At 39.6% G+C, this 22,048-nt stretch overlaps 1 long non-coding RNA gene across 1 annotated transcript in view; it reads left to right on the top strand.

Moving 5' to 3' along the window:
• LOC109992524 (uncharacterized) overlaps positions 1–21,174 on the top strand; it is a 39,741-nt gene extending 18,567 nt beyond the window's left edge. The window contains exons 4-8 of the long non-coding RNA XR_003809189.2: positions 3,852–3,938; positions 7,386–7,511; positions 9,454–9,627; positions 19,934–20,059; positions 20,480–21,174. This is a non-coding gene — a long non-coding RNA (uncharacterized lncRNA). The remainder of the gene's footprint in view (positions 1–3,851; positions 3,939–7,385; positions 7,512–9,453; positions 9,628–19,933; positions 20,060–20,479) is intronic.
• The last annotated feature ends 874 nt before the right edge of the window (positions 21,175–22,048 follow it).

The following is a 22,048-nucleotide window of genomic DNA, read 5'->3' as shown; positions in this document are numbered from 1 at the left end:
AGGGGTGGGGGGGGGGTGGGGATTTTTCCTTTTTTTTTCCTTTTTCCTCCCTCTTTTTTTCACACTTGCAGAATCTGCGGCCTTTGAAGGACTTGTGAAGCCGAAGGCGTCCCGTTGCTCAATCAAACAGATTAAGTCAGTCAGACAAGCAGCGATCTGTCCCATTCAATAAAGTTACTTTTGTCATGCTAGATCTCAGAGGGCCTCATATATGCATAACACCAGGCTTGGACATGTCACTGTTTTATCACACTGTGATGGCTTGGAGATTTATTTTTTCCTAGGTTATTAGATAGTTAAATTTTTGCAAATTTGAAGCATTATAAAAAAAATAAGTGTCTTATGCAAGACAGGGTTTGATTTCGTTATACCACTAATTATTTTGAGACATTTTCGCATTACGGAGATAACATCAAAAACAATATTAAAAAAAAAAAAAAAAAAATCTTTTAATATTTCTTAATCCTCTAACCCAGGAATAGGGGGGCATGTAGTATTTCAAACGCAAATGCAACCCAGTAATGAGGACATCTGTTTTCATATGGTCCTTGACACATAGCACCAGAAATTTGATGTCATCCTGTCCAAACTGGTACATGGCTGGCAGACAGCATGGCATCATGTGATTGGTTCTGACAAGCCAGTGACAGCTCTGGAGGTGAGGAGGGTGCATGACAAAGGGCAAGCAGGGGATGAGGGGGAAAAGCGTCAGAGTATAGAGGTCTGCTCCTCTGTCTGTCTGCCAGTCTTTTCTGCCGCCTTTACCCGCAGCCCGCCTCACAACCTACATCATACTAATGGACAGACAGGCACTTTTGTTGATTGTCATTGTATAAAATAACTCCACGGAATTTGTTTGCAGCATTCCCAGCGTTAAAAATTCTGGACAAAATAAAGAATGCATTCATAGCTATTTACATATGGAAAAAGTTGTGCTACATTGAATGAGTAGAGAAATAACTTAGACAGTTATTGTGCAGTGAATATAAAGGAGATGGTTAAGGTGCAGTGTCTAAATAAATACTTAATAAATAAATACTAATATTGCAGTTGCTTAAGGAGTCAACAGTTATTGTGCAGTGACTGACTGAATAATTAAACGGTAATACCAATAAAAAACAATTTGTTATCAACACTCACCCTCTGTCAATGGTAATAATCAAACCAATCACAGCCCTCGATATGACTGTTTTGCCCTCTTCATTTACAGTTGAACCAGATTTAGTTAGCGTGCAGAATATAAGGTAGCATAATGTGTTTTTACAATCTTGTTAAATGGACCTGGCCACTGTTCTATGACAGATATTGTACGTAGACCTATTTAATGTAGGCCTCCAAAGATGGCCACCTGCCATTATGAAAATCAGGGTCTGTTATGCTTTAGCACACAGCTGAGCACTATGGGAGCTGGCGAAGCCCCCTTGACATTGAGCGTACAACAGATTTTCTGGCAGTGATATCTCTTTTATCATTTTCTCCTCACACGGACATAAAAGGTTCCCTCTATTTTACAGAAGCGCCATTTATTAGAGCTGCTAATGAAAAAAGGACCCTGTTTAACACACTGACATTTTATTGTAGGGCATGATGACTACATCAGTAGTGTGTGTCTGAGTCGGGCTCACAAGGCAAATTGTGTGTCTGTTTTCTCCTCATGTGGCCAGTCTCCAGTGTGACCTTGCATTAGTGCATATGCTCACAGCAGGGTCACTGGTTGAGGGCATGATCTGTCAGCCTTTGTTTATGAAAGGCAGACAGCACAAGCCTGTAAGATAACATATTTCATGCAATTAGTTGTCTGCTGTATTGCTTTACTATTCTTGTGCAAGCCTAGTAACAAGAACATTAAAGTGTTAGTGTAGTTTTTATTTATATGCATTTCTTAATGTGGTACTTCAAGACTTCATTTTTTCTCCTCTTGTTCTGCTTGACTTTGGATGATATTCCATTTTAATCAGTGAAACACTATACAGAATTGATGTAATAAATATTGTTGAATCATGTTAAGGTATAATTTAAAGTATATTGTCATTATTTAGTATTCAGTGTTTCCCTTAATGGCGGCAAGTAGAAATATTGGCTCTCCTGATTTCTCATTTGAGCGACTTGATTTACAGAATGTTTGCAAAAAAAAAGTGTTTTGAGTCTGGAAGGAAGGATGGATTTATGTTCAAATATGAGACCAATAGTTTAAATTCCAGAGCGATTCATTTTTTTTTTTTAAATACAGAAAATATTTAATTTTTTTGCACGTTTGATTAATACGGTAAGTTGCATAATGAAGAAGCGGACAATCAATTAATACAATTATGCATTTTTCGTTCAGTTTGAGTTGTTATGGCGTCTAAAAAAATGTAATCTATTTAAAATGACCATATATAGTCACAAAAAAAGTTACAGTTTCATGATGAAATATGAAAAAACTTAGTTGAGCTCAAAGTGAATCATTCATCAGAAAAGAACAATGATAGCCTGCAAATGTTTTTGATGTAGAATGTATACATGTTGGATCTGTATACTTCCTGGGAGAGTTTGATGTTCATATTATTGAGACGGCTTGGATATGATAGAGAGAGGTTGACAGAGTCTGTCAGTGCGGAGTCGGCAGCAGCTCTGACGACTGGCGCCCTCTGACAGTCGCTCTATAAGGCTTGGTAACCAGCCTTTTTCCTGGGAGGTGTTTACTGTCACTGTGCGTTGTGGGCGCCTGGCAGCAGTATTTCTCCAGGCTGTCAATCTCCACAGACACTAACCTGCCATGTTAGATTTGACCTCCACAGGGGAGATTACTGTCTGCAAGCTTTGGAGGCATCCTTCATTTTTCTTCTGCTCTGTAGGGATACCTGGGCCGGACGCTATGCGCAAGCACGCGATATTCTCAACATTCAGATTAGGCCTTTGTTCCCTTAAATAAATGTGATTTTTTTTTTCTTTTTAAAAACACAATACTACACAGGAGCTGTTTCACTGTAATAATAATGAGATTTTGTTTTTTCTCGAAATGCAGCACAACTGTTCATGTATTTATAATGGAGTTGATTTCATTTTCCAAGAATACTCTCTTACAACAAGCAGCAAGTGTTGCAGGAATGATGGGTTGTGTAGTAGCACTGCATATCCTCATAGCCTTGTTTCTGTAGAGCAGAGAGGAGTTTTGGATCAGGACATTGGCTGTGACTTTGATGCAGTATGTGTGTGGGAGGCCTTCGAAGCGCCTGTTAATTAACGGTGTTGCATGATGACTGTCGGCACTATCAGTATAGGCTCCAGACAGAATGAAGCTTCACTAGCTAGTATTTTGGGATCTGATCGTTTTTGGAAATACACCTTTTGCCTTGTTTGTGTCATTGTTTGTTGTTCATTTTAAATACAAGAAACGAAATAAAAAACAAGGGTTGGGAATGTATTGCCTATAAGAACTTTGAATATTTTAGACTTTACCTTTTTTACCTTTGACTTCTTAAAAAGGTTGATCTGATCTACGGAGTATATATCTCCTCCTATGTTTACTCTAGTAATCAGATGTTGTTTTGACACATTGTTAATTCATCTTTGAAACAATGTCTTTGTCAATCTCATAACATCATTGTTTAATATCAATTACATTTCTTAAGTCATTGCAGGCCACCGTTTATCTGTTTTCTAACCCCTGAAATCTTCCTCAAACACTTTTATGTTCTTGATCACAATCAGATCCATGCAGCGTGCACTGACACCCTGCACATACAGTTACATTTATTCACTAAAAAATCTTTTTTTTCTTTGTAGGCATCTCTTTTTTATGCTCATAAACAACCCACACAAAAGTCTGTCTGTTTGTTTGCTGACTTCCAGTTGACTTGTGTCATCAGGGCAAACAAACAGGGCTGAAGAAGATGATGGCACTGAAGCGCCCAAAACTGCAGTCCCTCAAGTGGGCACTTGAGGCCTGATTCAAAGTAAGTCAATATTTATAGGCTTCATATTAAAACATACAAGTTACCGATAAAATAAACATGATTACAGTCCATGACAAAAAAACAACTTTAGTCTCTACAGTTATCATCCATAGAAAATAAGATGTAAAAGTGTGTAATATTTAGAGAAGTCATCTGATTGCTGTCTGATGTATATCACCTCTGCAGGTTTAGTAATACAACTCTTCCACATCCAGATAGTTCACTGTTCGTGATTCTGAATGGGAAAAAGTCCGCCTGGGCAGTCGTAGTCACATGATCTTGTAATGGGGAAGCTTTCTGAAACCATTTGAGCTAATTTCACAAACTATCGTACTACACTTTAGGGAAGGCATGATTTTTCAAAAAAACAATAATGCGATATATCTTTTCTTTTTGTGATAAGATATATTGTGATATTTATAAATACAGGAAAGTATCACGGATAAATACAATGTATTTAGAAAAAAGTTATTAAGTTATAATCATCCTTTTTTTACATTTGGGACTTCAAGTTAATCCCCACACCTCACCCCCACCTTGTGCAAATCTAAAAGATCAATCACGATAAGCTAACAAGACATAGTGTAAGTCTGTGTTCAGATATTACCCTTTTTTTCTTCTTTTACATTTTCCAGCCTTAGGATGAAGGTTTTGACAAAGATGCTAGGAGTCTTTTTTTTTTTTTTTTTACAAACTTTGTTTTATTTTGAAGTCAATGTGGAACCCTGCATTTTCTAATATCCTCTTAAAACAAGTTCAGAGTGTCTAGTGTGGAAACAGCTTCCCTACCAAAGGCTGGTTCAGGCTGCAATAATGTTGTTTAAGATGGACATCACATAAATTTACAGCTTTCTCCATTCTTATCATGAATTGACTGGGGCTCCAAGAACGGCGGTTATACAATCATATAAAACCTCTGGTTATGGCCTGTGTTCTGTTTAGTCCTTGATAGAAACGTGGTGTTGCTTCCCGCTGTATTTCTGATCATGAAAATTATAATATGGAACAAAGATTAGAATGAAATTATTGTGGCCGGAAGGCATTTACACGCCGTACTGAGGCACACTACGCGGGGTTAGGGGAGGGGGAAAAAACCCTGGTCCCCAAGAATAATGATAATACATTAGGCTGTGAGCGTGCTGGTATTATTGCTGTACATTATGTATGTTCCATTTATACTACCTCACACAGCCCAACCGCTGCTGACGGATAGGTCATTACTCCCCGCACCGATGAACACTTATCAGGCCCCACTGCTGTTTATGGCCAGAATGAAGAGCACTTGTCAGTCAAGGTCACTGCTTTGTGTGTCCTCTTTAATAGTTCCTTCTTCACAGTTGTTGAACTTTGTATGCTAGCTCAGGCCCCCCTCTAAGTGCCGAGAGAGAGAGAGATGGGCCGGCTGCTTAAACAGGGAGATTCAGGCTTTTATGTTTGTGTAGAGGAACGTCTCTTCCGACCGTGTGAAGAACTGCTGTTTGTTGGTCCTGTGCAGATTCTGGAGAGGTCTCTGTGATCCAAACACGTTGGAATTATTGTCCTTGTGTGGGTGAGATACTGTTATTTATGTGAGCGTAGTTTTGATAGTGATACCAGTGCTGGAATTGTAGGGATGCTGCTGAAGATTTTAGATTGAGTGTTGTGAAGTATACCTAAGTCTGGCCAGCATTCTAACACAGTGTTTTTTTAAATCCGGGTATACTACTGTTTTGGAGCAGCAAAGAAGAACTAATGAGAGGCTGCAAGCCAAGCTGCTGCTAATGTTATCTTAACTAGTTAGAAGTTGTTCTGCTTATTTGTAGGTAAGCAATTCCTTATTGGTCATAAAACAGTTTTTAATCCAGATCTGAATGTAAGACAGAGGTCCTTTTTATTAGAAACAAACTGAGCTACAAATTGAAAAACAATAAAAAAAATAAAAAAAAATAAAAAAAAGATTGAATAAAGCAGCTCTACTGTATAAGTTAAAAATTGGTTTCACTAACTCTGTTAAGCAGACTCAAAGAACAGAGATATGTCAAACAAATGTTCTCCGTTTCAAATCATTATTTGTACTTAGATATGTTTATTTACATATTCTTCTTCAATTTCAACTGACTGCCAAACGTGGAATATTGAAAGTTCTGTCATACATGTGAAAATGAAAGCAATCAATACAGAGTTAATAGTAAACAGCTGTTATTTTCTAAGTCTTAAGCTTGAACTGGATTGGTATGCCGTATCAGCCGATTCACAAATGACTGCCAGTGTTTTGGAAATGGAAAAAAAAAAATTAAAACAACTCTAATTGATGTGCCTCAATACAGAAAAAAAGACAGAGATAGAAAGAGACTGGTATGAAACCTATTAGTGTCTGCGTTATTGCTGAAGCAAATGAGCGGCTTTTTCTAATGTTTGTGTGTGAGTGTCTGGCCGCATGCGTTTCTGTGAGTGCGTGTGTGTGTGTGTGAGAGTGTATGATAAGTTCGGGTGACAGGATCCTAAGAGCCAGCTCTAACTGCAGGGCCAATGCTAATGCATGGCTGGGTGCGTTACACCAGCTAGTGCTGAAATCAGAAGTGGCCCACAGTGCAGTGCAGAGTTTGGCCCTGGGACAAAAACAGATTTTTGGTTGCCTTGGATTCCTATAGCCTCAAGCCTGCTAATATTTATCATCACTGCACAAGTCATATCTGTGTGTCTTGTAGCACTATCGGCCTGCGCGAACAGAGACACACACACTTGTTTATCTTGACTGCTTAAGTAAAAAGGCTTGCCCCATGGTAACTGTCCATGTTGTTTTATGTTATGTTTGGATCACATTTGGCCTGCTGTACTTGTTTTCTTCACTGCAAAAAACTCACTCTATTTTCTAGCTCTTGTTTTATTGATACAAACCTTTTATTCTGTAGTGTCCATTTTTCATAAAGACATTAAACAACATTTTCAGATATACAGATTTTCTACCATTGTGGATACACGAAGCAAAACAAACACACAGAAGACAAATGATGCGTTAGATTTTACCCACCGAAGTCTAAAGTATTCTAAAGCACACTACAAACAGGGGAATTCCAGTGTCATGTTAGGTTAGCATCAGCATCGTTGCTTATGAGATAAGAAAAGTGGATCCCGTAAAAATCACTCGGGTTTGTCTAAACAGTCAACTTCAGCCTCTGTCACTTTTTTGACTCAGCTGTCATAAATCCAAAATGGCCGAGTTTGACAAGGTGCTTTTCATTGTCACCATTTCTCCTGTAAGTCACCCAACGTAATTTACAGTCCTTACCTTCCCACCCTGTTGCCCCAGAAACCCTCCTCCACCCAGTCCTACTGTCTACTGTAGAAATGAACAGTTCCTGTTTCTCCGCTTTGATGCAATGCTGACAGGAGTCACTTTGATATACTTCTGAGTATGAAATTTCGATCTGTCCTGTTCCCCCCCCCCCCCCCCCCCCCCCTCCCCAGGCTTCATCTTTGCAGACATTGGGAGCTGTCATTGCGCGACACCCTGTGACGTGGGTGACACTCAGCCGATATGACAGGTGCTGGACAGCAGACGCACTCCCAGGCGAGCTGGCTATATTTCTTCAGGTAAAGTGCTGAAATGTGTAAATATATTATCTGTAAATTTATCACAGTAGATTTTTTTTTTAAATATGAGTTCCCACATTAATATCAGAGATGTAAAATAATTCTCTAAAAGAAAAACGCTTAACAGTGCTTAACAAACATCAGATTTTTTGACATGGTTGTTATTATGAGCCATGTAATTATTAAGCTTAACTCTTAATTCGTATCATTGATCAGAGAAAACTAATCCTGAGGGGTTTTTTTTTAGATTCTTATTGGACCTTAATGGATAAAGATATTTAAAAGATACCCTCAGGCTATTTAGTTAGGCAGACTTTTTTATTTACTGCACAATCACACATTTTAAAAGTCTTAAAAAAACTCAAATGTGAAAGAAACTCATAAGAAATCTTAGCATACTAGAATTTTGTTTCGGTATATCAACAGTTATGGCTCATTAACAGAAAAACTGTCTTGTTAAGATGGAGGATTTGTTGCAGTGTATTCTGGGGCGTTGGTTCTGCAATGCACTGTGGGAGCCCACAGGGTGTATGTTCACAGTGTTTCCTGGATTAGACACCTTAGTATGGCCTGTGGAGAGATGTTGGTCGTCCCCTGTTCACACAATCTGCCTGCTACAGCTGAGCTGCCCTTTGCCAACAGGCCTGGAGACAGGACGGACAGATTTAGATCCACATGTCGCAGTTCTCTTTTGCTGCAGCTCACCACTTATTGTACGCACGCTATTTATGCTATTATAGTTTAAGGAGATCTTTATTGGACAAATAAGAACCTCTTTTCTTTCATACTTGGCGCATGAATGTCTTTTGGAAAAAAGAGACTTTGCGGATGTTTAGATAGCTGTTATTCAGCAAGTAATTACAACAAGTGGTGTTATCAGTCCATCTGTGTGAGGCCAAGTTCTGTGTACCAGTCAGTGGAAGAATGTTCCAGAAGTCAGTACACATGCATTGTGCGATAGTGTGCATATTTGCATTTTTTTGTTGTGTAGTACAAGTATCTGCTGAGATGTACCCATGCAACATTTTCTGATCTATACATTTTGGTATCGGCTACTGACTGGTTAAAGTGCCAGTTCTGTCCGTAACAGCACTGTTCACAGCTTATGAGGCCTATTGTTTCACCACACACAAGTACACACACACACACACACACACAAACATGTTGACATGCTCATCTGTCACTAGGAAAACTGCCACAGGCTGTGGCCTTGGCACAAAGACATTCTCTGAGCTGAGTGAAGATGCTTGGAGCCAAGATGCGCCCAGTCAAAATGTTAAGAATTTCAGATGCCAGAGTAGACAAGCACAGGCGTTGATTTGAGGAGAAATGATGTTGAAGCAACTGTAGATATTTATTACAGAGATGTGATGCTTGTTTCTGACAACTGTGTGCGCTCACTGGTTGCTTTTGTTACGGCAGTGAAAGTGGAGAGGAAAAGGAATGTGTTTAACGATGAAAGAAAGAAATAGTTAGCTCTCACATGGTAAATCTGTTTAAGCATACACTTTTTTTCACACTTCTTCTTTTCTGTGACAAATCCTGCCAAAACCCCCTCGCTGCCGCTAAAATTAAATTACCAAATAAGCTACAGCGGAGCTAATGAGACACCATGTGCACAGGGTGTGGTCAAGAAGCGTTGTTTACTTCAAAGCAGGAGCTGTAAGCAGGCGTTATTATCATTATTTTGCATCTGCATTCGTTCAAGAAACAGCTGTTGAATTTTGAGCGAGATTTAAAGTGGCAGGGCCCGGAGTTGTTCTTGTTCATTCAGCTAACTTAGCCTTGACATGATGGCTTCTGGCAAAGGTTTGTGCTGAACTCAACATCTCTGACAACCGTCAGCACCACTGACCAGTCCTCCCTCCCTCCCTCTGTCTCTCTTTCTCTACTGTGTTTACACATTTCTCTTCTCTGTCCTCCATCTTTCCCTGCCTTCCAGGATTGCCCATTCTGGGGGTTAAGACCAACATAAAAAAAAGTGGGAAAAACGGGAACCTCTGATGCCACTAGATCAGTTTCCTCTGCCAGTACTCATCTCCATCACTGCCACATCAGCTGGTCCCAAGGTTGTGAGGTCATCCAAACATCTGGCCCCTCCGCCATGTTTCCTAAGGTCAGTGGGTAGCATCTGTTTATGGACCCCACCACCTTCAATGTCTGACAACCAGGATCACACTGAGAATCAGACAAAATGCTTTGATCAGTCACAAGTGTTGACAAGCTTTAAATCTGATGTAGGTTAACCTGTCACAGTCAATGCTATCCCTCTACTTATGGTGTGGTTATATCAGAGTATATCAAACCAGGATGAAAAAAACAATGAATCAATGCTACACATATTGTTGTACACCTAACAAAACCTGAAAATCCTTGGTGAAATGGAGCTCAATTGTTACGCAAAATCTATAAAAGCTCACCCGACTGTTGCACTGGGTGACATGTTACTGCCGGAAAATATAGATGGACAATGTATTTTTTTTGTTTCAATCCCAATTGCCCTTTCTTTCTGTCGTAAATACTCACCAGCACACCGAATAGAACATGTTGTCAGTGTAAGTAAAATGAGCTTTCAGTTTTGGGAAATTACATCTCAAGGATAATATTTTTGAGTCATTTCAAAAATAAGTGTGTGAATAGGAATACATTGGCTTGAGTTGAGGAGTCAAAGCAAGGTTCAAATGTATTCAAAGACAAATTGATACATGTTCAACTTTGAGGATTTGTAGGCATGTGAAAATATCTTTTAGACTTGAAATGATTAAATGTTTCAAATCCAAAAATCATAAAAAGTTCCAAAGGTGAATCTTATCAGTTGCATCAAATTTCTGCTTAAGCTGTAAAACATGGACGTAGTCTCAATGACATCACCCATTTGTTTCTGAGCAGGCTTTTTGAAGCCCAACTCTAGCAGTTGCCATATTGGAATTGCTGACTCCAAGGACATGGAGCTGAGGCTGGTGAATGAATATCTGGTCTGTTCAAACACGCCCATCTAGCTCGAATAGCTCGTCGGCCTATTCCAAACAAGTAAAAACAACGCCATCAAGTCAGCAACAGGATTATGTTAAAGTGAAGCCTAGCCTCCTGGTTAACAGTTTCAACATGCCTGCCTGTCAGTCAGCCTGTCAAATTACCCTTCATCAAGCCTAGTAACTCATAACTCTTAGCCTTCAAACAGATAAGTCACAGAAAGTCCCCCCAACATAAAGTTTTGACCGATAAAGAAATGACCTATAGAGACTACAACAGTTTTTTTCACCAGGTTGTTACCATGTTAATTAAAATGTACATTTTTATATGGGCTTTAATGGAGATTCCTTGGCTTCTGGTGCCAGCCTCAAGTGGACACTTGAGGAACTGCAATTTTTTGCACTTGGCTATTGGCTTTATTTTCCAACATTGGAGGTAGCTGCTTGTCCTCAACATAAACTCTATTTTTTTAGCAGCACTGTACAGTTTGAGCTCAGGTGACTCTGCCCCTGTGTTGTTTTTATTTAAAGCTCACACATCTGTTCATTGGTTTGTGCACCCCCATGTACATGACACACAAACATGATGCAGGTATTTAAACTGCCATGTTGCTGCCAATTTATACAATGTGAAATCTAAAACTCTAAATCTAAATAGGAGAAATAAGCGCTTAGGTTATGCTCACAGTGTCTTTTTAATGTTTGCGTTATGTTTCGCTACTATCAATATCGTTTCACTTTTTTATAAAGAAGGAGATAATTTATCTGACATATCCAGAAACGACAGAGCATGTGATGTAGGTGATGCATGTTTATAAACCAGATGATTTGGTAGCAGGCACCTGTCCCTTTGTGTCTGGTCCCGGTGAAGTTTGAGCAGCAGCCGTTGCTGTGATGTCAGGGGCTCTTAGGGGTCAGGACAGGAATTATTGAACAGAGGGTGGCTGACAGAAGGAGCTGGCACTGGGAGCAAACAGATGTTGCAATCATAAAGAAATACACAACCTCTGAATTAAATATGAAGAGTGGGGGCAGCAAAGAATGGGCAATGCAGGTGACTTCTCTGCTTCCTGGCCAATCACAGGGGTTTGTTGTTGGTTAAAGCGCCACTTATTGGTCAGGTTTTGTTGTTGTGATGAGAAAAAAAGGTGCATTCTCTCAAATTATGCCGCTTTCTTAGTAAAGACCTGAGAGATGTGACAAAAAGCCTTAAAAAAAAAAACTTCTTGCAAGAAGACAGCTGTTGGGAACATACTGGAGATTCATTATTCACGAGCAGAGGGTCTCTGGACACAGCACGTTATGTCAAAGTGTTTTAAAGCATTTACGCCACAGCAGCTCAGTGATGAAATCTGTAAAAAAGAGAGGAATCTGACAGAATGTCCTCAGAACATTGTTTTACCACAAGTGTTTTGTTTCCCAGTCATTTTACAGGGCTCCTCACTCACAAGAACTACAAGTCAGTCTGAATATTTGATGGCAGCAGAAACCATTCCTGTCTTTTCTAAGAGAACGAGACAGTTGAACGACTTCTGAGCAGATAAATGACGTCATTTGTACCCCTAGTTCTTAGAAACAGTACAAGTGAGAGAGTGTAGTGCATCTGTGTGATACTGTTAACTCTACAGTCATCCAGTTTAAACGTTCAACTCTATTTGATAACTGCTTGTAGAATCAACAAGAAACAAATTCAAATTTGATTAGTGACATAATTATACAAAGTACAGTGCACTGTGAGATGGTTCAGATCAATCAGTTCCCTCTGGTCTTTTTTCTGTGTTAGAACAAGAAGTATGCAGCAGAGGTGGGACAAAATACTGATACAGCAATACATCCTCATCCTGACTGGCATGATACAAGTATCAAATTGTTGGTGCGAAATATCAATATTGTACTTTAACTTGTAAGGGGCATTTTGTATTCTTTAGTTAATTAGATATTGTGATGTATTATTATATGATTATTCTGCGTTATATCAATTATCACAGAATTGCTGTGACTTGATATTATTGTTCTGATGGACCCAATATCACATACAGTATCATAAGCCCTGCAGTTCCCACCCCTAGTGTGCAGTATTTATCATGTCAATGCTTGTTTAAGACACAAACACATTATTATATGAAAAATCACACATTAATGGATTAAAGAACCAAATGAGAAAGTCATACAGTATATTAAGAAAAGAATGTCAGAGAATTACTGCTTCACACGTATGGAGAAAATTATTCAAAATATTGCAGAAGATATTGTAATATTATATAAAACACTAAAAATGATGCCCTAGTAAAAGTGTCAAAAGGTCTATAATTATTTGATGTGTTTATAACATCATTTTGATCATGCTAAGTATGGACCTTAAGCATGCAGTAACCTCCAGCAAAGGTTTTCTCATATATTGAGATGCTAGCTAAAGAACACATTTAAGATTTCTCACTGAGCGCACTCCTTTCAACAATTTATGATCTTAAAACATGATGTATTTGTGCCTCCAACCCAGCGTTAGATATCTCTCCCCGTTTATCTCTGAAGTGGATGGCCTTCTGCCAGTTCGGCCTGGCTCCGAGTGCTGCAGTGTCAACAGTGAAAAGTGAGGGCCAGAGGGGTGATGTAAGTATTGATACACTCCTTGAAATCACTTTGTCACCGCCCGAGATACCAAGCTGCCGCAGAGACACAAGGCAGGGAGACGATTGTGAATTCTTGGCAGAGGGTCGAGGGATGCCATTAAAAAGGCAAATGTGATTAATTTTTCGTGAGAACGCCCTCTTCTTGGTGATTGTCAGCGAGGTCGGGCTAAAGGGATGTGACACAGAAATTACTCTTCCTCCTGGCGTCTAATGTGGCTCGTCACTCCGCGGAAATGTCTCTGAGACGGGGGAGAATGACAAAAACGCTCTCATCTAATAGACTAACTATTTGTCCGGGGCTCATGCGGCAGAGATCTGGCTCAATAGCGCTAAGTGATCTATTGCTTAAACACCACAGATCACTTGTTATTCAACACAAACAAAAGGGTTTTTATCTCAAATCAACGCTGAGAGCTTCTTCACATTTGTATGGATGGGGGACAAAGGCAATTTAAAACATTCAGGGAAGCATAAAGTATCCGCACAACACGTTCTCAAATTCTCATCGTCTCATTGGACCTCATATTTTGTCCTTTTAACACTCAGAGTGTCTTGTTATGTGTCAGTGCTGTCAGGGTTCTCTTTAAACCTCTTTGAAATGAGACAACACCCCCTGTGGAGTGACATTTTCCAGGCAACACAAGAGCGCAGGCCACACTTTACCCGACTGTTCATAAACACAGAGGCAGCACTAAGACCGCTGCACCTGTCTCTTCATGTACATGTGCTAACAACAAAAGACAACTCGCAGGTCACACTAAAGGTTACGTCAGTATCCATTTCGTGCAGTTGCAGATGCATGCTTGTTATAAAATGAACACGCCACATTTTCTGTGAAAGTCGACTGTAAATACATTGGCAGCAGAAGTTATTCCAGGCAGCCTATTGAAGAAGCACATGTAGGTTAAAAGGAATTTTGCTTCTTGTTCCTACAAATCATTGTGGGACTTATTGATGCATTTTTTAGCCTCTGCAGTTGTGTTGTGTTGAGCATTTTTCTTCGATCCAGAATTGATTGCTGGATGAGAGTACTTGTAGCTCAGTAGTTTTAATTATCTTTACAGATGTACCATTGTCTTACATCTCATGAAATCAAATACGTTTTTTTTTTATTATCTCAAAATATTAATTGTGTTGTTAATTGTATTTTGATTGCCACATATGTGCATGTACCTGGATCAATAGTGATGAGTTTTTTTATATAGTTATTTTTAAATGATATTTAACAGTTTGTCATTTCATTGAAAAAAAATGTAATACAAATGTTGATGATTCATCCTGCACTCAGGGTTAAAATCTAATTTGCATCAAATGGGGGTTTTGGTTCAGGCCAGTGAGTAGAGCGCGCTCCTGTTGTTACCCTAACCCTAACCCAGAGCTTACAGCAGAGTCGATACCCCGTCCTTTTAAGCATGTCTCCATATTTACAGTCTATGGTCTCTATACTCTTCTCACCACATTTATTGGCTTTCTTTCTTTATCCCGTCAATTAATGTAAAAAGGCCCAAAAATAATCATCAAAATAACCCCCCACACACACACACACACACACACACACACACACACACACACACACACACACACACACACACCCCACACCACCATGTAAAAACCAAACACATCAACAACTACATGTCCTGCTTCAAAAGGAAATACATAAATATGCAGAATTAAAATCACTCTTCTGTGTTTTGATGGGATCTTTAAACGAACAAAACTTAACATGTTCAAGAGTTTAAAGTTTAACTCTTACAAAAACTGACTTCCTAAGTCATTCTTTACAGTTGAAATAAACCTCACACAACACTGACAATGATTACAATTTTCATGGTGAGTTGTTAAAATTGTATCGATAGTTATTTACACATCCATCCCTAACCCTAACCCAACAACAACTATATTAGTATTTATGGAGCATCTTGTAAGTACTGTTTATGATGTCAACCAAATCAGGTTTCTCAGAATGTCAGTGTTTAAGTGCTAATAGAATAATCTACATGTTGTATGTGCTAGGAAATTGCTAAGTTGAACAATGTATTAAAACCTCCATATTTTTCTGTAGCTGATCTGCAACTGATCCCCTAGACAGCCATGTACAGAGCTCAACTTTTGATCTGGTCATTTGATGAACCTTTAAACTCCACACAGAGATGTGAAAGTGTAATTTTGTCATCTGGAAAGAATAAAATTGTTCTGGAGGGTAACTGTTACCAGCTGTTCTCTCTGAAAAGGAACATTTTTCTGAGTGCTGAAATTATTATTAAAGTCATATTATAGTCCATCAGAGGTTGACAGTATCTTAAACCCTTTTTGCCCATAATCCTCTCGTAGTCCTAGGTTTGTGTGTTCTCTTTAAGATATAACTATCCCGCTGCTACAGGCTGGCAGGACAGGCTTCTGCACACACAGCGCTGTAGTTTACTTAGTGAGAAAACTGCTCACGTTCTTGTATCCCATTACCACGACCACCTTGAGATAAATGGCTCTTTCTCCCCTCTGCCATAAGGTTTTATATCTAACGACATGTGTTGAGTATCTGACTGCGGGTTATATTGTTTCTGCAGAAATAAAACAATCACTTCTGCGGCTGTATCAGTGCGCCTGCCTGTGGTGTGTAACCGCTGGACCAACTATACACACTGTTTATAGATGTAAGGAGGAGGACAGTGGCAGGTGACAGGTTAACTCTGCTCTGTAAATTCCTGGGCCGTGTATGATGTAGCCTGTGATCCTGCAGGCCTTGATTAGATCTGAGCTAGTAAATATCCTGTGATTAATCAAAAGGGCTTGTTCTGCGTGTAGCGTCCCTGTGTCACCTTCACAGCTGGGGAGCCAGGCCGCCTTGTTTACCGCACTCCACCTCCATCTCAGACCCCGTCCTTATTTCATCACAGCTCACAGACGGCTGGAATAACGGGCTTCATCTTATCTTAAATCTCAATGCAGTGGACATAGGTTGTATTATATTGCATTTAACATGAGGTGGGACAAAATATTGATACATTAATATTTCATCATCCTGAATAGTTTGAAACAATTATCGAATCACTGGCACAAAGTATGGATATTAAAAATAAATGCAGTGAATGAGTACATTAATCTTGAAGTTTAACTTTTAGTCAATCAGAAGTCATGATGTATCATTAAATGATTGCCATTTACTTCCTACATAGTAGAGTCCCACTGTCTCATTTCTGTTGTAAAGAACTATTTAGAAGGTACATAATGTATTTGTGATAAGTTTATTTTTATTGAAGCTCATTTAAGTACAAAACAAAAGACTAATTTCAACTAATAAAAAGTTTCCTTTCCTTTTTTTCCTCTGTTTAAACACCTTCTTTTTTTTTTTAATTACAGTTGATGTTAAGTAGATCTCACACACACCATCCTGTCACCTAAAATCAAAGTGTATTCATCCACCGCTGAAAATAGCCCCTTACTAATGTTTAAGTAATGTTTACTGAATTTCAATGTCCAGCTTTGTGTCTCTTTGAAAATGAAAATACATTTCAGATTGACATCTTCAGCTGAAACACATTTTATCAAAGCCGAGTGCCACAGGAAGCGTAGCTTGAAGACGTTCTTGCTCATTGTTTGCGTTTGGCCTTTTATAATGGGATTTGTTAAGACATATAGAAACAAGAAAGGCTTATCCTCACAACACAGAGTAATTAGCACTCGGAGAATATCCCCTTTTGAAGGGCTCTCCTACAGGCTTGTAACATCCATGAAGCTTGTTCAAATGAAAGCCAACATGATAATGGGTGATTATAGTAATTAATAGTCTGAACTAATTACTTTATCCAGTCAAGATTAATTTAATGCTGATGAGTAAGTGGTGTGTTTTGAGCAGCGCTTGTCCAACTGAAACTGAACCATTTTAATTACCCATCATGCTCTCCTCCTAACTTACAGTAGTGGTAACATTTTGTTTCTTTGTATTTGTTGCAAAAACTCCAGTTTAGTGTTTTCGGCATCTCCTTTGTACGCTGTGGAAAATGCGTTGTGATGTCCCGACTTGTCAACACAGTCTCGTCCTCAGAGCGTGATTTAACTGATTGCTGCCCCCCTTTTCATGATGACCCTGTGATTGTCATTCGAAGACGGCGTAAGGGACATGCATGTCATGTTAATAAAGACATTAGACCGCATGTTTCCCTCCACCATAGAAGGAAGTCTGGACCTGTCTGGGAACATAGATCTTTAATTGCTTTTGCGTGGTGGTGCAGCAGAATTGTGCTTCGCAGATGTCACCTCTGCCAACCCCGAGTGCACGTCACTGTCAATAGGCCTGAGAAATCTTCCTAACAAGCTCACGATTACATAAATCTACGGCCGCTGTGAATATTGCACTGAAGAGACTGAACAACTTTCAAGGAGACTTTGTGTTTGATGTTCCTGGGTTTGATTACTTTTTTGAAAAAAAAAGTAACCTGCTCTATTGGCAATGTGTCCAAACAGTCTAGGTTTGCTAATTTTGTCATAGTCAATTTGATAGCGCGGCCGTGAGAATGGGCAGCGATGGAATGAAGTTCCTGAGTGCTTTGCAGAGGGGCGTGAGTGGGTTTGACAGGCCCGGTGAAATATGCTCCTCTGTACCTTTTTTCCATTACAGGAGCAGGGACCAGAAATGCAAATCGGAGTCCTCTCTCAGGAGGTCATTAGAAAAGTGACATATCAAACAACTGGCTTCAAGTGGCAGACACAATCTAACATTATTGCTACATCAGTGTTTTCATATTTTAATTTGTGCTGTTATTACCGTAGCTTTTCAAACTCTCCTCTTCTCGAGAGAGCGCTGCTTTGTTTTGAGCAGCTCTCTAAAGTCATTCTTTGGATCCAGTCTGAGCGCTCACTTCCATGTTTAACATGGCAGAAGTCCTTGATGATCAGATTAGTAACCACATCTTTAAGAGAGTGACTGATAGACTGGCGCTGTCTCATGGCCTTCTATGAGGAGGTGATGAATTGGCTTAATGGCGAGCAGACCAGAGTGCAAAGCTGAGGGGGAGTGAGAGGGGACATTAAATGACATGGTTTTATAGCCTATCAGCATTGTCATACCCCTGCTGTAATTCCAGCCTCTATTTTCTCTGCACCATAAGGCGGGTTGGATGTTAGGCCCCAAGCTCGGTTAAACACACCACTCTCAGGTATCTGGTACCTAGTGGTGCCATGTGTCATCACCTGTAAAGGAAGTTGACGTGCTGATTGAAGAAGACTCTCCATTCATACAGTCCATCACTTTAGTCCAGACTGAAGTATCTGAAAACTGTTGAATTGTCATAACGTTTTGTAATTGCTGAATGCTGAAAACAAATGTAACCACCGTTAAATAACCCAAGTTTATTGAACTGATGTTCTGAAGCCTCAAGCTTTTATTTGTACCCGCAGATCATTTTGGTTGCAGGAAGAGTCACATGTGCTTAATAAAGCACAGACAATGCAGAAAACATAAAAAGTGCATGTGCACGGTACATAGGTGAATGTACTGTTAGCTGCAGAAGGATAATGTTTTGTTTAGTCATCTTTCAGTACGTAGTCTGCTGTCTTACAGTTGATTGAGAATGAATCAACTTTTATTTACAAACAGCTTTTACAATAATTAATTCACCATTCACAGTTTCTTAAATGTGAAATAATAATGTGTTGTTGTTTTTTTGGGGTCAAATGAACAAAGGAAGGTGATCATATTCATCTGAGAGGGCTGAGCAGGAGAGAGAACTATAAGTAATACAAGTTATACATGCTTTGATTAAGGCTAATTCCTTAGCTGGCAAAGTTACAGTAACCCTATCATGCAAGGCTCAAGGAATGCAGAAACAGATATCTTCTGATTTAGGCTAAGATATGAATACTTTAACTTCATTCTTCAGCTTCGATCACTATGCCCACCTTACATCAGCATTGCTGTTAATGAACATAAATCATTAAACTAAGCAAACTGTAATGTGTAATACTGACTCACCTAGCAGTGTGGCTACAGACTGTTAGCATGCCGCAAGATGGCCAACAGGAACTCGAGTCATTGAACTTGTCCAACATTAGTGTGACCTAACATATATTCAGTTTCTGTTGTTTTGAACTCACTCTGCACACACATCAGAAGCCATGAACAGTGACAGCCATTAGGGCGAGTATTTACCAGCCTGTTTTCAACACAACTCATTATTTGTGATAAATGTGCGGGCCTATTAAAGGGAAACGCTCTAATTTGTAAATGAGTGGGATGCACCTGTCATTAAGACTCATTCACTAATAACGACTATCCACTGAATAAGTAATGACCTTTCTAATTTCAGTTGACTTCTCAACCGTCTGTCTTGTACGAGTCTACCGTTTTTCTGTTAGCTGCAGAATGATTATTATTGTGTTTGTTGTCAGTCCTCAGCCTGTATTTAGTCTGCTGTCTAACAACTGATTGACAATAAATCAGAAACCTTTAATAAGAATAGACTAACCCTCATCAACAGGCCATACTGTTTCTCAAATGTGAAACTCTGATGTTTTTTTTTTTTTTAGTCATATGAGCAAATTATTTAAACGGTTTTGGACGGTTGGCCAGTATTTAATCTAAAGCTGTAGAAACCTGTTTCTATCCTTTGTCCTAATATATAATAAATAACTTGATGTTTGGACAATGAAAATAAGCACAAGTTGCCGCCTTTGAGGCCCCCATAGCAAAACAATGTCTTCACCGTCACTTTAATGGAACTCAAATGATTGATATCTAAAGGCAGAACATTTCCATAGAAACTGTGACATTGTACTCTGCACCTGAGACAATTTAGTACAATTTCAAACCCTCTTTTTTATGCAGATCATGGAAAGTATGGAAATCATAAAACCTGAAGAAAGAGAATCGTCGGCGTGGGATAGATGGTTCCCTGTTAAAAGATACTGCCCTGTAACTTTGAAAAACCTCATCATAATACAAGACAAGGGGGTATGTGACCTTCAGCCATTAAACTGTTCTGTTAATTGTCTAATAATAAAATGTTTTTATTGTTCTGAAACTCTTCGGTGTAATTGAATTTCACTCATCTTCTTTTTATTTCTATCTTTTTGCTGAGGCTGTGAAACATCACCATTACCGCTTATAATGATAGTGTGGGATTGGTTTTTCTGGATTGCTCGCCATCCGTCCATCCACCTCCCCACTTTCCTCCCTGCAAACTTAACATTTTAACCGCTCTCATTACAGCACAGATTACAGAGTCCTAATGGTCCTTATTAGCACCCACTGATCCTTGGCTGGGCCCATGTCCTAACATCTTTTAATTAGCATTCTGGAAATCTAATCAATGTAATAACTCAGAATAATCTCCCCTTTTTGCACTTATTTTCGCCTACTCTTTTATTCCAGGATGTTCTTGGCTCCAAGGCTCAAAGGCTGATGGAACAAGGCCCAATTTCTGAGGCTGCCAGGTACATGACCAAGGAGGTGAGGAGACTTTGAAGAGCTCATAGTTGAAGGGCAAACAGGATCATAGAGCAGTCTGTGAGCTGTGATCAAATACATATCTAGACAACACAGATTATGCAAATGAGATACAGAAATAATTGTGTTTTTTACACCACGTGTTCAGGTAAAAGAAAGTAGATCTTTGAACTAACATGAAAGGCTTTATATACCTGTTTGTGACAGAAGTCGACAGAGGCTGAGGTTTTCCTCTTAATGCCATGTAAAGCCTTCAGTCCTCTGTCCGGCCCTGTGGTGTGATATGAAGTGAAAGCCAATGTGGGGTTTGGCACTGGACGGCCATTTTGTGTCTGGTCTGATGCATGGTTTCACTGGGTGTCACTTTGGCTACATATCAGAATCCTTGGTGGCGGCAGTGAGCGAAGCTGCAGGTATCATTAAACCATTTTTACGGCAACAGTTGAGCAGAAAAAGACAGACAATATGACAAGTTTGCAGGATTATGGCATAAAAAAATAAAATTCATAGAATATTAAACCATATTGCTCCCTCGATTTGTTAAATCTGGTTGGATGTCAACTCAGTTGTATTCTTCCTGGAAAAAAAAAAAAAGGATGCAGTTATTAGGCCATTGTGACCAGCATCAATGTGGGAGAAAATAGTCCCTGCCAGCCTCGTATTCATACACCTTTTGTGAACAGTGCAGTGCTGTTTCTATGCCAGGTATCCGGGGCAGACATTTTGGCGCAGCTTTGGCAGAACTGACAAAGACACCAGGGTATAATGGGACGCAGACCTGCCATTTCCCAGCAGCACTGGTATGCCCCTCACTGTAGGATGATGAATGGTCACATGCTTATGACACACATTTGCTCATGCACTAAATGACACACATACACACCTATTCATATACATGCTAACTTACAGGTGACCCTCCTGGTTAGGTCAAGCAGATCTTGGCGTATTAATAAACACACACACACAAGCGTGCAATCAAACCAAAAACAGGCAGACGTTCTCACTGCAGCGCTGTATTATTCAGAGCCAGGTGTAGGAGGAAGGGGGAATAAGGTTGTGTTTATTAGCTGCTCCCTTGGTGTTCTCTAAATTGCCTTGTTTGCTCGGCACAAGCACACAAACAGATGCTGTCCTCTCTGCTCTGGGTAATTCTCAGGGTCTCTGGGTATTTAGTGAAAGGCCTACTGTACCACACACACACACAAACAGGCATGTACACACACACACACACACACAGACACACAAGCTTATTTGTGTCTGCACATACGGTCTACACATGCAAACACACATCAGACCAGGCCACTTGAAAAACACATTTGCGTGCTAATTCTGCGCTGACATTCAGAAGTTCAGTTTGATTCATGCAAATAAGAAGACATTGTCTCCCCACATAATTGGAGGACCCCCATACAGCAGACTTCACAGTCCCCGACCCTCTCAGCAACACAATTTCACTCTTATTAAGAAAATCTGCATTTAGGAGGGACCAATGCT

The sequence above is a fragment of the Labrus bergylta genome, chromosome 20 (assembly GCF_963930695.1).
Source record: "Labrus bergylta chromosome 20, fLabBer1.1, whole genome shotgun sequence".
NCBI lineage: Eukaryota > Metazoa > Chordata > Actinopteri > Labriformes > Labridae > Labrus > Labrus bergylta.
Note: the sequence above shows the minus strand (reverse complement) of the source record. Positions and strands in the feature narration are given on the sequence as shown.